This window comes from Meles meles, chromosome 3 (genome assembly GCF_922984935.1).
Source record: "Meles meles chromosome 3, mMelMel3.1 paternal haplotype, whole genome shotgun sequence".
Classification (NCBI taxonomy): Eukaryota; Metazoa; Chordata; class Mammalia; order Carnivora; family Mustelidae; genus Meles; species Meles meles.
In genome coordinates this window covers 40,908,030-40,924,276 of record NC_060068.1, presented here as the reverse complement: position 1 = coordinate 40,924,276, position 16,247 = coordinate 40,908,030, and the positions used below count along the sequence as shown (strand labels likewise).

The following is a 16,247-nucleotide window of genomic DNA, read 5'->3' as shown; positions in this document are numbered from 1 at the left end:
TTAGTTCATAATCTTGATGGTAGTGATGGTTTCATGGATATATACATATATATGTCAGAGGTTTTAAAATGGTATAATTTAAATACATGTAATTTATTCCCTGTCAATTTAACCTCAAAGAACAAAAAAAATAAGTGAAATGGTTAAGTCCACATTGTTAGAGTGATTAGCATTATCAGAATTTGTCCCAGAGCTCAAAATACTTGCCAGGTGTGCCCAGGTGCAGATAATCCCGTCAAGAGAGTCACATTACAGTGTGTCCAAGTTCAGCCATTCCCCTTGGGGCCCAGCCTTTTATATACAAAGGGCTAGACCATTATAGTGTTGTGGGTGTATGCAGGGACCCGTCTCACGTTGCCGGGTGTGCTCCATCTGTCTCAGCGTTGAGCAGTATGCACTGTGATGGTATAGATCTGTACACTTGGATGTGAACACAGTCTTAATTGATCGTCCTCAGCCTTCCTGGAGAGTCAAAACCTGGTCCACGCACATGGCTGAACTTAGTGCCACGTACCCAGGACAAGATTCAAATTAATAGGAAATCTCTGTGAATCATTTAAACAGACCCATGGATCAGCTTTATTAAGGTTCATGCCTGCATCTCACATTCTCACAGAAACTTTTAGATCACATGTTGTCACAAATTTTAAGTTAAAGGGCTACCTAGGAGGCTGAGTAAGTGGCAGATCCAGGATTCGAAAGCCCTCATTTTTCCCACCCTACCATGAAGCCATTCCAACCTGTCAGAAGAAATTTTTGCTAATAGCAGCATTTTCAAATTGGTCTTCCCGAACTTTTTCCTTTTGGAGGGACATTCAGAATAGATTACCACTTTTTAAAAACATATAGACACTATATTTTTTCTCTTGTTAATTTGTATTTTTAAAAATGTTTTATTTTATTTATTTGACAGAGAGACAGAGTAGGTAGAGAGGCAGGCAGAGAGAGGGGGAAGCAGGCTCCCTGCTGAGCAGAGAGCCCGATGCGGGGCTCGATCCCAGGATCCTGGGATCATGACCTGAGCCGAAGGCAGAAGCTTAACCTCCTGAGCCACCCAGGTGCCCCTGTATTTTTTGATTAATATTAACTTTTTACCTAAATTTTCACCCTTACAAAAGTATTAGAATCAGGAAATGATTATATTTTCTTACTGACACTATGCTAAAAAATTTAAGTCTAATAATTATTCTACTTCTAAAAATCCTCAACTAGCTTTTTTTTTTTTTTACATTTCTTATTACCTTTTAAAAAATTATTACTCCTTTTTTCCTGATGCCTTTTATTCCAGGGATTTATTCACCCCATAACTGGAATCCTTTATCTAGCTTTTTAAAGTTGAACTTTTTATTTTAATTTTTAGTTTTAATACAGAAGATTCACATACAATAATAAATAATTCAGAGAAACATAGATCTTTTTATATCTTGTAATTTCAGTATAAGCTGAAATAGCTAAAATAATATTGGATAGATACAGAACTTATAATACACAGCATCATCTCTTGGAACTAGCCCTTTGAACTCTGTGTCCACTAATAGATTCCTTGTGGTCCCCTGACTTCTGTGTGAATTTTCTCACCTCACAGTTTTACACATTTCCTGTGTCTAGAAGTCACAAGCCCAATACATTCGTCTAATTAACGTATATTTGTCCCATAGGTCCGACTTTCAGCTCTTTTTTCTCTAATTGACTCCCTTGACATGTGTCTGCAAGATGAGGCTTTTTGTCCAGGTATTTCCATAGCAACCTGCAGTGAGGTCCACAAGTTCTCCTGTCCCTGGGACCTAGTGCATGCTGTCATAATTGTCCATTTATTTGTCTGTGTTTTCCTACCCTGCATGATAATCGAGGAGCGTATTGTCTGGTGTTCCACCCTTGTATTCCCAATAACCGTTAACTCCTTAAGGGCACGTCCTTCTGTTGTCTAGTGTCCAGAACGGTGTCTGTCATGTACAGGAGCTGAGTAGATATTAAAGGATGGATGAAAAATTACGGAGCAGAGCTGTATAGACAAGGATATTTTAGCTGAATAGTTATTTCACTGGATAAACAGTCTATAATAAAACAGAAGCTAGACTAGAATGTGTAGTAGTGGCTGTTTGGATCTGGTGTATTAGGGAAACCTTAGTTTTTAAAAGGTTATTTTAGGGGCTCCTGGGTGGCTTAGTTGGTTAAGTGTCTGACTCTTGATTTTGGCTCAGGTCATGATCTCGAGGTGTGGGGTTGCGCCCTGCTCCAGGCCGCACACTGGGTGGGGAGCCTTCTTAAGATTCTCGCTCTCTCTTCTGCCCTCCTTCTGTCCCTTCCCCCACTTGCATGCTCGCACTCTCTCTCTCTCTCTCAGAAATAAATAAATAAAAAGACTATTTTAACTGCCCAGAGAAATGATATAGAAAGTGTTAGAGGATATTTGAAGAAATAACTTTTTCTGAAACGAAGAACCTACCCGCATGATTTCATAAAACTTTCAATTGCTTAGAGATGAGTGGTGAGATATTTTAAGAACCAAGCTCTTTTCATTTAGCTAAAGTAATAGAGTGCCCTTTTAGATAAAGTAACAGAGTGCCTTATACTGTAATAAATTTAAATATGTATTTGATGTTTTTGTATGAGTATGTAATAATTTAGTTCTACTTTAATTACACTGAGCTCATGTAAGAAGGAACTATTTTCTAGCGTTATTGATGTTCCTAGACATTGATTTCCGAAGAAGGGTAGGAGGGTATAGTATGACACATAATTAATATTTGTAGACCTCCTCTTAAGGACAACAGCATACCTATTTTATATTATTTCTTGAAATAGCCAAAAAGAATGAAGAAACTAATATTTTTCTGATTCTGTGGGTGAGTTTTTGAAATGTATGCAAAAGGAAATTCATGTCAGATATGTATATAAATATGCAATTCTATTAGTGCAGTTACAGATGTACATTTCCCTAAAATTTTAGAACTTCTGGAAAAATTTTATTGACAATATTCTAGATCTGGCAAAACAAAAATGGAGCATGTTTATCAGTTTTTGTGTTTCTCTTTGCCTGTTCCTTTCTTATTGGGTAACTGCAAAGGTGTATCTACCAAAAAAAACCCTCATAAATTACAAAAATCTGATACCTAATCTTGAACTATACTATTTGCTCTCTTCTACTTATTAGGTACAAAACTACAAATATTTGTCAAACTCAGCACCAGCATCTGCAAGTGTCATTTTTGTCAGCTGTTTATTTTTCTGTCTCTTTCCCGTGAAAAACTTTTGAAGAAGTTTTATACTCTAAGACCAGTAGTGTTAGATTTTCCTTCATTTTCTAAAAGAAAGATTGAAGTTCTGGAAAAATATGAGTTTCAACTAATACTGGTAGTCATTAGAAAGAAATGGTATTTTCGGGGCGCCTGGGTGGCTCAGTGGTTTAAGCCGCTGCCTTCGGCTCAGGTCATGATCTCGGGATCCTGGGATCGAGTCCCGCATCGGGCTCTCTGCTTGGCAGGGAGCCTGCTTCCTTCTCACTCTCTCTGCCTACCTCTCTGCCTACTTGTGATCTCTCTCTGTCAAATAAATAAATAAAAATCTTTAAAAAAAAAAAAAGAAAGAAAGAAATGGTATTTTCAAATTGGTAATAATCTTATAAAACACGTCATTTTTTATAAAAGAACTTTTAGAAACTCAAATTTCTTTGAAATTCTTTCAAATAAACAATGAAGATTTAAAAAAATAGATCATGGTATTTAGAGTCATTGGAATCTGTGGCAAAATGGGAAGCAAATAGAGCATTTGTTTCATATTCTTGTAAAATTCATGTCATTTAATATTTAACTAGTTTTTCTTTCTATGTACATTTGAACATATGAGAAACAAATGGTAGTTTGCATGTTAAATGTTTTGCTGCAGACATAAAGTGATTATTCCAAAGAATACGTATACTAGAATGCATTCAAAATCTAATATATAACATTGAAACTAAAACTATGAGATTAATTCTCTTGCACAGTTACTAAGGAGGTAATATGATCACATCATTTGCATGTAATGTGTTTTGCTGATGGCTTGTGAGCTTTAAGGTGATTGAAATGATTTTCAGTATGCTGTTGTAAGCCTATAAAAGTACTAAAAATCATTCTTGTTTTTAATTTTTAAGGAAAATCCTCAAACGAAATACCTACTTAAAATAGGGAGCCGAAGGTTTTGGTTCATATGGAAGTTTAACTGTGACTTTTGTTGGTTATTTTAGTGTTCAGCAGTTTTAGTTAGACTAGCCTATGTGAGAAAAGACCATGGCATGTATGTGAAGAACATTACTTTTTTTTTTTTTTTTAAGATTTTATTTATTTATTTGACAGAGAGAGAGATCACAAGTAGGCAGAGAGGCAGGCAGAGAGAGAGGAGGAAGCAGGCTCCCCGCAGAGCAGAGAGCCCGATGCGGGGCTCGATCCCAGGACCCTGAGATCATGACCTGAGCCGAAGGCAGCGGCTTAATCCACTGAGCCACCCAGGTGCCCCAAGAACATTACTTTTTTTATGTTGCAGAGAACTAACTAACTGGAGCATTTTGTTTTAAATTATGAGTATTCTGAATGAAGTGTAGTACCATTTGAATGCATTTTAGTACATGATTATTTGCTAGTAGTGTGAGTTTGTAGATGTCTAAAATCCCAGCAGATATATGTGAATTGAAATAATATGTGAATGGAAAAAAAACCTGACATACGTTTTAAAAGAGGAAATAAGGAAAAATAATAATAGTTGTGTCTAGAATGCAGTGAAAAAAAAAAACCCATTCCACTTGAAAATTAGGCAGCATGCTTTAATGAGATTTTTTAAAATTCCAAAGAGAATCCCAACAGTTACCATTTGATTAAGATAAATGTTTTTGAGCTCATTAATTTTTAACACAGTTTGTTTCTGATGTTGGGGAATCTAAAATTCTGTTTGTTACAAGACATGTCCTAATTTTAAAGATATTAAATATGGGAGGAAATGTGTGTCTAAGAATCAGTGAAACACACAATTATTGTTCACAAGCAGACGAAGGTAAAAGAACTTGTCCAGAGTTATAAAAAGTGATTAACACTCTGGATATGAATTAAGCTCTAGTCCGGGTTTAGAATTCTTTCTTTTAACCAGTAAAATATAGGGCCCCACCTGTAGACACGTTTGTATCTCAGTGCATAAGATAAACAAAAACGACAAACAGACCCCCTGCTTCATGGCATCCCACTGAATAAATGTAGTGTGGTTTATGCAATTGTTTCCCTATAGCTTTATTAGTTTGTGTCCAGCTCTAGTAAACATCCTAATGCTCTAGTAAACATCCTAATGCATTGTGTACCGAGTATTTATCTGTGGTAGGTAACTCGACGTGAAATGGCCAGGTCAAAGAATATTCGTGGTCTAAAATCCGATGGGAGCTCTAAAGTTGCCTTGCATGGCTGTGCTGATAAGTTGGAGGATCTGTTTTTCCATTTCCACTGAAATGGTGATTGAATCCTACCTAAACTGACTGGAGAAAATAATTTCCTAGTGTTTGCATTTGCATTTCCTCATTTACTTTGGAGGATGATAAATGATAAAGCATCATTTATCATTATTATTATTGTCATTATTAGTTTTAAAAGAGGGGAGTCCTTGGGATTTAGGTTGTAGACAGTAATGGCTCTGTTGTCTAGGGATCAGGCTATGGAGGAGAGTTCTAATACGAGTGGGAGTAGCCTAGATTCATCAGCATTGATGAATTATCCTGAAGACTGCCCTAAATCTAGGTCTCACTGATCTTAGTCTGGTTACTTCTGAGTTTGGTCCTTGTGGATCTGCAGTAGTCTTCTCCAGCAGGTCTGGGATGGGTTGACTTCATCTCTGTCAGTCAGCCCATTCACTTTTTAGCTAATATCTATTTTAGCAATTTCTCATCAACTGATAGTTATTTTCTTGGTCTTTAAAAATTATGCTAAGATTCTGTAAAGTTCCAGAATTTTTTTTTCTTGCACAATTGAAACTCTGTACTCATTAAACAATAGCTTCCCATTCTCCTCCTTCTCCCTCGTCCCTAGGCAACTCCCATTCTGCCTTCTGTCTCTGTGAAATTGACTACTGTAAGTACCTCATATAAGTAGAATCATACCATATCTGTCTTTTTGTGACTGGCTTATTTTACTTAGTATAATGTCTCCACGTTTCATCCATGGTATAGCATATTCTGTGTTGTAGCATTGATGTTTTTGCTTTTCCTTCCTTTATAAGGCTAAATAGTATCCCATTATTTATCTACCACATTTTGTTTATCTGTTGATGGACACAGGTTGTTTCTACTTTTGGCTATTGTGAATAATGCTACTGTGAACATGAGTACACAGATAGTTTTTCAAAAATCTGCTTTCAGTTCTTTTGGGTGTATATCCACAAATGGAATTGGTAGATAGGATAGTGTTAAACCTTGTACATGGAATTATAGTCCTCAAATGCAATCTTTACAAAGTCGTGAATATAAAAACATTGCTATGTCCCTTTCCATGGAATAGGTTCTGTACCATACAGAGTGAAAATCATTTTGCATTTTCTTACCATCTTCTGAATAGAACTTTATAATTAAAATATATTTTAATATATTTTTATATGTTTAATATATCTTAACATATTTAAAATATATTCAAAGGCTAAACATGGACAGATTCAGTCAAGTATTTTCCCCACTTTTGATCATGTTAGTATAAAATTTTAATTTAGCCAGAGAACAGAAATGTATTTGTCTTTTCCCAAGTTTTCTTTACTATATTTCCTTTACTATATTTACAAAGTGCATACACACACACACACACACACCTCTACACATCTACACACGTTGTTTGCAAAAGTATTTTTTTTTTTTAAAGATTTTATTTATTTATTTGACAGAGAGAGAGGTCACAAGTAGGCAGAGAGGCAGGCAGAGAGAGGAGGAAGCAGGCTCCCCGCGGAGCAGAGAGCCCGATGCGGGGCTCGATCCCAGGACCCTGAGATCATGACCTGAGCCGAAGGCAGTGGCTTAATCCACTGAGCCACCCAGGCGCCCCGCAAAAGTATTTTTTATAAGCCAGTGTCTTTGATTTTTAACTAAAAAAGCTGTTAATTTTGAATATGCTCAGAGCATGTAATTTGTGACCTAAGTGTGGAGAAAAATCTGTATATGTTTGTCTTTGAAGATTCAAATACTTATAAATTCTGATCCTTGGCAATAAGCAAGTCTGTATTTTATTAATCCAAAACTACCTATTTTCTTTGTAAATTTACCTACTTTCTTTCTAAGGTTCATGGTAATATTTATTTCGTCTAACTGGTGATGTTTTCCTCCTGACTTGAAAGGTTTAAGACCCCCCGCCCCCTTAATAATGTTGAAAAAGTAACTGAAACATCATGTTAGATTTGAGTATTTTTGTTTTAATATTAATTTTCTTTTTAAGAGGAGTGTGTGCAGGCAAGGGGAGGAGGGGGAGGGATGGAGAGAGGGGAAGAAAGAAAATCCTAAGCAGGCTCCTTGCTCAGTACAGAGCCTGAAGCTGGGGTCTCTCTTGAAACCCTGAGATCATCACCTGAGCCGAGATCAAGAGTCAGATGCTTAATTGACTGAGCCACCCAGGTACCTCTGCTGTTAATATTTTAAACCAACATTTATGGAGCTCTTTGTGTTTTTGCTAAATGTATAATTAATTTTTTTGCATAAAGAAATTTTCCATCAACCCTCTGCCTTTTTGCCTATTTTTATAGCACAATTCATTTTGAAGATGTGCTTCATCATTTTATACAGTTGATAGTTATTATAGGCTGTAAAATTATCCCTAAGCTATATTGTAAGTAGGAAAAAAGCCCCCCAAAACAAATTAAAGAACAGTGTATCTAGTGTAACACCTTTTATGTAAGAATGGAGGTGGGGGAGAGGGAGACCATATGAAAGCGAGCATCTGTGCATTTGCTTTACACACAGAGTATCTCAGGAAGCATTGTCAAAATAAATACAAAGTTAACATTAAAAGAAAGCCAGTACAAGGTAAACAATCTTCAGCTTCAGAGGATAGTGCCAGTAGATAGATTTAGTTTTTGACATTGAAGTAGTTCATTTTCCTTCTGAATTTTTAAAGTTTTATAGCATGACAGCATACGTAATGACAGTTAAAATTCTGCGGCTTTTTTAGTCTTACTTCTTTCACCGATTTTTATGTCATCCTTTTTTAAACCTCTTTTTGGAAACAATTTACAGAAAATTTACAAAGAAATTGTGGAGAATTCCTGTATACCCTTCAGCCAGCTTTCCCTAACTTTAATGTCTTACATAACCTGGTACATTTGTCAAAACTAATGAAATAATGCTGCTATAGTATTATTAACTACAGTACAGACTTTGTTCCCATATCACCAGTTTCTCCCCCCATGCCCTTTCTCCATTCCAGGATCCAGCCTGTAGCCACTGGCTTTCATGGTCACAAGTAATTTGATTAATTGGTAGTTTTTGTTTTCATGACGTTGACTCTTTTGAGGAGTCCTGGTCAAGCACGCTTGGTTTGGGGTTATCTGATGTCTTCTCAGGGTTATACCATCATTATGGATTTTGATATCACAACAAAGGTGGAGTACCTTTCTGTTTTATATCAGGGCATACTTGGCAGTGATGGTGTTAACCTAGATCAGTTGCTTATTTATGGTGGTGTCTGCCATCTTTCTCACCTGTCAAGTCACTCTTTTTCCATTTCTTTTCTTTTTTTAAAATTTTATTTGTTTATTTGACAGAGAGAGACAGTGAGAGAGGCAAACACAAGCAGGGGAAGTGGGAGAGGGAGAAGCAGGTTCTCTGCTGAGCAGGGATCTCGATGTGGGACTAGATCCCAGGATGCTGGGATCATAACCTGAGCCAAAGGCAGATGCTTAAGGGCTGAGCCATCCAGGTGGCCCTCTTTTTCCATTTCTGTTGCCTGCTCATTGGAAGTGAATCACTGAGTGCAGTTTAGGTTCAAGGGGAGAGAAATTAAGCTCTGCCTCCTGGAAAGAATATCTAAATACATTACTTGGTATTTTCTGTAGGACAGTATCTACAAGTCTTCCCTTCTCTCTCATTTTGTTGTTATGTTTGTTTAGTCATTTATTTATATTAGTATTGACTCATGGATATTTGTTTTATTCTTTGGGTTAAAATCCATTTCTATCCTTATTTGTTTTGTTGCTCACAGTGTTTCAGCTTTGGCCATTATGAGTTCTTTCTTTTTAGTTCTTGTGTCCTTTGACATGGCCCATTCCGTCTTTTTTTCCTCTCTGTCTTCTCTTAGGCACTTCCTTACTTTCTGTCTCTAGAAGGTATTTTCCTTCTCCAGTCCTAAAATTTTTCTAGCTCAGCCCTTTCTCCTAGGATCCCTGGCTCTTGCTGTTGATAAATTATATTAAGGAACCATGCCATGGTCTATAGGTATGCTTGCTGCTACTGGGGTGTCGGTTTTCTGGGCCCTCTCAGTTAACAGCCCCAGAAAAGATATCTGTGTATACTAACTCATGTCTATGCACTTCTCTCATTATTTCTGTATGTAGCTGTCTGCATATGTATTAAAGCAGATGAGTTCATAGTGCTGTCTCCAACTCTAATCCTGCACCATGATATTTATTCCTGCCTTTCTCCCTTACTCATAAATAAATTCTTTCTCTGACCTTGAGAAGCCTGGCTCCCATTATCTACATTTCATTTATTTGTTCAAAAAGTACATAGGCAGAATAGTTTCATGATTATTGACTCTTTTCCTCATAAGAAATACATTTACCAACCAGAGTACTATGTTTCTGTGCAGTTCTTTTTTGTCTTTAACCTAATGGTATCAAGTTAAAATGCCATTTTCCAAAGTTACTTTGGTCAGCTCCATTTTTTCTATCATCCCCAGGGAGATTATTTTACATCACTACTAATCATTAATTTTTAAAATTATGATGCTGTATAAAATAATGATGTATGGTTTATTAATCTGAAATACGGGCAGAAAAGTATGTAAGAAACCTTTTGTCGCTCTTTTTTTTTTTAAGATTTTATTTATTTATTTGACAGAAAGAAAGAGATCACAAGTAGGCAGAGAGGCAGGCGGGGTTTGGGGGAAGCAGGCTCCCCGCTGAGCAGAGAGCCTGATATGGGACTTGATCCCAGGACCCTGAGACCATGACCTGAGCTGAAGATAGAGGCTTAAACCACTGAACCACCCAGGGACCCCCTTTTGTTGCTCTTATTTCAAATACTATTTTAACATGGATCCGTTGTAAGATTTCCAGGAAGTATGGATACTTGTTTTGTTTTTCTGAGTAATTATTTTAAAAATGGAATTATTTTCTCATTCATAACATGTCTTACACATTTAGAAGTCCAGATGTAACCAAAAGTCTAAAAGATATTACCAATTAATAATTATTTTTTCTAAAATAGGAAAACAGGATTACTCTCAGGTGGAGTTATTGTTTACTAGACTTTAGAGAACCTTAAGGATGAAGAAGTCTGTCCTGTTTATTTGTCCATTTCACCTTGTTTAGTCTTAGCTAGCCTCTCATGAGTGATGGAGTATAATAGCTGAGGACTGAAGGCAAGGTAGATGAGTTAGGAGAATAACTCAGAAAGAAAGACACTGTTCCAATTGTACATGTTTTTAATTAATGGGAAGTTGTTTCCTAATTCAGCTAGGGAATTTGTTTACTGTCATTGTTCTATAGTTTTGAACATCTCCCAGTTTTCCCGTTAAGGATTTATTTAAAAAATGAGCCAAATGTCAGGAAGTCACAGGAGTTGTGATTTCACCAATCTCTTATCCAAATTCAGATGAGTTTTTTCCTGTTTTTGTGTTCATGCACAGGAGCCTTGTCAAAAGCAAATGAAAATTTGGACATAAAATATAAAGTCTCGTGTATCATTGAATGCAGCACTGCTGGGGGAGGCAGTTCTGTCTTTTCTTGAAATGAGCACTTTTACTTAAGTTCTTTTTCTGTCATGCTGAATTGTTTGTAAGCAAATCCCCTTGCTGGGGTTACATTTTAATATTTACTGAGTGGTTTTCAAGGGGTCCAGATTCCTTGGCCTTTTCTTACTTTTTAGAGTAAGTCCCATAACAGAGACAAAATATATCTGGAGTCATGTAGTATTTTATGATTCTGAGCACTTCTGAAGAGCTCTGCTATCGTATAAATTTTTTTCATAACTGCCGCTAAGTATCCCAGTATAGAAACCACTTCTCTATTTTTCTTAAGTGTTAGGCATTTTTGTATCTGTTGGTGAGTTCCTATTCCAGGGTTCTTTCCTCAGTGGTGAGAAAAAAGTATAGAAAAAATTATAAGGCAAAGCTCCTGTCTTTCCTGGGAAGGGACTGTGACTGGTTGGCTTGTCTGCTTGTACATGTATGTATAAAGCAGAAGTTTTATTCAACATTTTTTATGTACCAGGTCCTTTGTTAGGCATCATAAACACAAGACGAGGAGAGAGCCAGTTATCTTTTCTTAAAGAGCACAGCTGAGTTGGAAGAGACAAGTACATAAATATAATTACAATGCAGTGCTCCAAGAACAATGGTAGTAGGTATTTTGGGAGAAGAGGAATAATGTGTATCCCAGCAGGGGAAATGATGATGGAATGTTTCTTGTAGGAGTGATGTTACCCACCTAACAAAGGTATCAGGAGTTACCCAGGGGAAGAGCGGCAGGAGGAAGGACACTGCTAGGAAGAGGGGAAAGTGGGGATAGAGTGTCAGAGAAGAGAAAGAGCATCCGGCATTATAAGGAACCATAGGCAGATCAGGGTCCTTGGAAAATGAGGTACACATAACAAAATGGCAAGAAAAGATGCCAGAGAGTAGGATAGGGCCTGGATTGGGGAGGACTTTTTGTTTATTTATTTTTTTAGATAGAGAGAGCTCACAAGTAGGCAGAGAGGCAAGCAGAGAAAGAGGGGGAGGCAGGCTCCCCGCTGAGCAGAGAGCCCGACACAGGGCTTGATCCCAGGACCCTGAGATCATGACCTGAGCTGAAGGCAGAGGCCCAAGCCACTGAGCCACCAGGTCCCCTGGGGAGGACTTTTTAATGCCATCTTTAATTAATGCCTGACATTATATACACGAAAGATCCTTTCCATTGTTAAATGGAAAGGTGTCAAAATACACATAGTGTTAAAATACACATAACAGCATTTACTATCTTAACCGTTTTTAAGTATATGTTTTTAGGGTGTTCAACCTTTTAATTTTAGGTGGCAGCAGATGATTTCATTTTAAAATACTGCAAAGCTCTGTGGTTACGTTAGAACCAAATACCCTCTTTATCATATAAAAGTTTACACAGTGTACTGGCTATATACTACCACAATAAGTCTGTGTAACAACCACAAATATCTTGGTGGCATACAAAAATAAGTTTGTTGCTCACAGGGTGAGCTGTGTGTATGCTGGGCAGCTCTGCTCGTCATGGCTGGCCTTCCTCTTAGAGTCGGCATACACTGGCCCATGGATAGATAGGTCCTTGATGTGATTAAGCTTTTCTCCACTTGCTTCTCACCCTCCTGGGGACCATCTCAAGCATATTCTTATGATGATGGCAGATATAGAAGAGGAAGCAAGCAAGTACTCAAGTGCTCAGTGTAGTGCTACTTATTCCCTATTATGGAGGAAAGACCCTTCTATGTACTCTACTCAATACTCTGTCAGTTGTGAGATTTTCTTTTCTCGCTGGAGGGAGCAGACACATACCCAGCCCTCTGTGTTGCGAGGAGCCACTACCTCTCATCCTTTTAGGTGACTTTGATGTTTAAGATGCTGTCAACACAATATGGAAAGCAGGAACTATCAGGTAAAAGGTTGATAGTGAGCATGCTATAGATAGACGGTATTTGTGATATATGATACAAAGTATCCTATGAATTAGAGGAAGAACACCCAATATTATAAAAATAGGGGTGCATAGGGACACCTGGGTAGCTTGATTGGTTGAGCATCTGACTCTTGGTTTTGGCCTCAGGTCATGATCTCAGGGCCATGAGATCGAGCCCTGTGCGGGGCTCCTTGCTGAAAGTGGAGCCTGCTTGGGAGTCTCTCTCTTCCTCTGCCCTTCCCTCTGCACACCCACTCTCTGCAGCTCTCTCTCCCTCTCAGAAAAAAGGAGGGGTACACATATGTGTGTGCACACACATAGCAGGTTATACTTAGTTAAAAAACAAACAAAAAAACCCCAAGGGGCGCCTGGGTGGCTCAGTGGATTGGGCCGCTGCCTTCGGCTCGGGTCATGATCTCGGGGTCCTGGGATCGAGCCCCGCATCGGGCTCTCTGCTCCGCAGGGAGCCTGCTTCCTCCTCTCTCTCTGCCTGCCTCTCTGCCTACTTGTGATCTCTCTCTGTCAAATAAATAAATAAAATCTTTAAAAAAAAAAAAAACCAAAAAACCAAGATTACACACATTAAATACCAAATAGGAACAGTCACTCAACTCATTAGGGGCAGAATAGAGACTATTGTTGAGGTGTCTTAAAAAAAATTTTTTTTTAAAGATTTTTATTTATTTACTTAACAGAGATCACAAGTAGACAGAGAGGCAGGCAGAGAGAGAGAGAGGGGAAAGCAGGCTCCCCGCCAAGCAGAGAGCCAGACGCGGGGCTCGACCCCAGGACCCCGAGATCACAATCCGAGCCGAAGGCAGAGGCTTAACCCACTGAGCCATCCAGGCGCCCCGAGGTGTCTTAAAAATTTTTAAACTTCTCGGCCACACCGTCTTTGGGATGATCCGTGGTGGACGTTTTGAGGACAGCTGACCTGCAGCCTGCGCGTCCCAGACCACCTCCCGTGGAAGCCTGAGCCGGCCGTGTAGCTTTCTCCCTTTGTCTCATAACCATGTCCACCAACGAGAATGCTAATTCACCAGCTGCCCGCCTTAATAGATTCAAGAACAAGGGGAAAGACAGTACAGAAATGAGGCGGCGTCGAATAGAAGTTAATGTGGAGCTGAGGAAAGCTAAGAAGGATGACCAGATGCTGAAAAGGAGAAACGTAAGCTCGTTTCCCGATGATGCTACCTCTCCACTGCAGGAAAACCGCAACAACCAGGGCACTGTAAATTGGTCTCTTGATGACATTGTCAAGGGCATGAATAGCAACAATTTGGAAAGCCAGCTCCAGGCTACTCAAGCTGCTAGGAAACTGCTTTCTCGGGAAAAGCAGCCCCCCATAGACAACATAATCCGGGCTGGTTTGATTCCAAAATTTGTGTCCTTCTTGGGCAGAACCGATTGTAGTCCCATTCAGTTTGAATCCGCTTGGGCTTTCACTAACATTGCTTCCGGGACATCAGAACAGACCAAGTCTGTGGTGGATGGAGGCTATCGCAGCATTCATTTCCCTGTTGGCATCTTCCCACGCCCACATCAGCGAACAGGCTGTGTGGGCTCTAGGAAACATTGCAGGTGACAGTTCAGTTTTTCGAGACTTGGTTATCAAGTATGGTGCAGTTGAACCACTTCTGGCTCTCCTTGCGGTTCCTGATATGTCATCGTTAGCATGTGGCTACTTACGGAACCTTACTTGGACACTTTCAAACCTTTGTCGCAACAAGAACCCCGCACCCCCGCTAGATGCCGTCGAGCAGATTCTTCCTACCTTAGTTCGTCTCCTGCATCATGACGATCCAGAGGTCTTGGCAGATACCTGCTGGGCCATCTCCTACCTGACGGATGGTTCAAATGAACGGATTGAGATGGTTGTGAAAACAGGAGTTGTGCCCCAGCTTGTAAAGCTTCTAGGAGCTACTGAATTGCCCATTGTGACTCCTGCGCTAAGAGCCATAGGAAATATTGTTACTGGGACAGATGAACAGACTCAGGTTGTAATAGATGCCGGAGCGCTTGCTGTCTTTCCCAGCCTGCTAACAAACCCCAAAACTAATATTCAGAAGGAAGCCACGTGGACAATGTCAAACATTAGAGCTGGCCGCCAGGACCAGATTCAGCAAGTTGTGAATCATGGATTAGTCCCATTCCTCGTTGGTGTTCTCTCTAAGGCAGACTTTAAGACACAAAAGGAAGCTGTCTGGGCTGTGACCAACTATACAAGTGGTGGGACAGTTGAACAGATTGTATACCTCGTCCATTGTGGCATAATAGAACCATTGATGAACCTCTTAACTGCGAAGGATACCAAAATTATTCTGGTCATTCTGGATGCCATTTCCAAAGGTGAAACCGAGAAACTTAGTATAATGATCGAAGAATGTGGAGGTTTGGACAAAATCGAGGCTCTACAAAACCATGAAAATGAGTCTATGTACAAAGCTTCATTAAACTTGATTGAGAAGTGTTTCTCTGTAGAGGAAGGGGAAGATCAGAATGTTGTGCCAGAAACTACCTCTGAAGGCTATACGTTCCAGGTTCAGGATGGCACCGCTGGGACCTTTAACTTTTAGCTTGTACAGCTGACGCAGGAAGTTGTTTGTGGTGTGCTCTGTTTGGTAGAAGTTTGTCTTACTGTTTCTCTACTAAGAACTCTTTTTAAATGTGTTTTGTTATTGTAGCACTTTTTACAACAAAACTCTACTTGACCAGTTCCAAACTGTACAAACTGTATGAAGCGCCTCCTCCCAGTGGGTTTCTTATTTCTATGTGGAATCTCCTCTCTTGCAGTGTCTGTAAATAAAGATTAAATTCCACCCTTTTCTTTACTTCAAAAAAATTTTTTAAACTTCTCTATTTTACTTGCAGCTTTAATCAACTTTCTGACTTTTAAAATTACAAATTGCTCAACATAGATGGACAACTTTGAACATTAGCAGCATTAATAATATTAACTCTTTCCACTTATAAAGCATTTCACATTTCATAGAATGCTTTGCCATACTCATTTTCATTTGATTTTATGACTCTAGCAGGCACAACAGATTAAGGACAGTGAGGAGTTTTATGGCTCGGCCAGAGTCACAAAGACATACTTAGGGATCCTCGGATTAGAGCTGCTTAATTCCCAGCCTTCTACTTCACATGGATATCTTTCCAAAAACATTCACAAACCTATTATTTCAAGATAATATCAGGTTGTGAGCATGCTAAGAGGTATAAGATAGCCTGTCTTCATGGTGCAACAGGCAAGCAGTAAATCGAGATTCCTGTAGTAGCGTGGGGTGGGGTTCAGAATGAGGTCATTTTTAATAATGATCACCTTTGTTCCACTGGTTCCTTCTCCTGCCTAGTAGGATCTGACCACAGTCACCAGCAAATCATTCACCATTGGTGGTAGCTGAAAATCCCTG

General features: G+C 38.9%; 1 protein-coding gene and 1 pseudogene across 2 annotated transcripts in view; both read left to right on the top strand.

Annotated features, from left to right (window-relative positions):
- The window catches only part of DTWD2 (DTW domain containing 2), a 108,137-nt gene that overhangs the window by 66,753 nt on the left and 25,137 nt on the right, over positions 1–16,247 (top strand). The gene's annotated exons all lie outside the window — the stretch shown is intronic.
- LOC123939365 lies at positions 13,792–15,566 on the top strand (annotated as a pseudogene).